We start from the raw sequence: 831 nt of genomic DNA on the forward strand, positions 1-831 counted from the left end.
CACTCGAGAGTGTGAGGATTTTTATTTGCTAACTTTGTTAAGTGTTTTAGGATGTTTGGACTTCTCCAGAAATCAAAACCACAACAAGACGTCTACTTTCCTTTTAAAACTGTTTTTGAAAAGGAGCAATTGATTTTTGATAAGAAACAGTTTGCTTCTAATGGGTTTGACTTTGTGCAGAAACAAAGGAAGAGACAAAATAGGTGCGATGATGAGAAGTGGGTCAGAAGTGGTGATCGTCCTTTCACCAAAGCCAAAAGAAGCAATCGTGATGTGCCTGATCAGGACGAGCTTCAGACTTATGCCAGTTTGGACAAGATGTTGGATAAGGCGATTCATGTTGTTCGACAACTCAAAAAGAAGGGAAACACAAACACTTTTTCAGCACTAAAACATCAATGTAAGTCTTCTTATCTTTCAAATTCTGATTTGAAAACTAATGAGATTTCTTTTGATAAAAGCAAAGCTGTGAAACCCACAAGCAAGGCTCATTCCACCAGGTGCTTCAAATGCCATAGGATCGGTCATTATGCTAACAAGTGTCAAAAGCAAAAACCGTTGGTGACTTTGGAGAATGAGAACCTTGAAACTAAGCCAGAAAAGGAAGATCCTTTGCCAATTCAAAAACTGGACCAAACTCAAGGTGAGCATTGTGTTGATTATGATTCTTTTGCTTATAATCCTTTTCCTTTTAATGTTTCAGATTTGAGGACAAATCTTTTTAAAGAGGAAGGGAATTATGTGCCCTGGTTCGTGGATCAGTCCATTGGAGCCAACCAGCATGAAGATCAGAACGTTCTGAACAATTTGACCGAGGTTCGTTCATCCGAC

This window comes from Brassica oleracea, chromosome C2, assembly GCF_000695525.1.
Source record: "Brassica oleracea var. oleracea cultivar TO1000 chromosome C2, BOL, whole genome shotgun sequence".
In the NCBI taxonomy this organism is placed as follows: Eukaryota; Viridiplantae; Streptophyta; class Magnoliopsida; order Brassicales; family Brassicaceae; genus Brassica; species Brassica oleracea.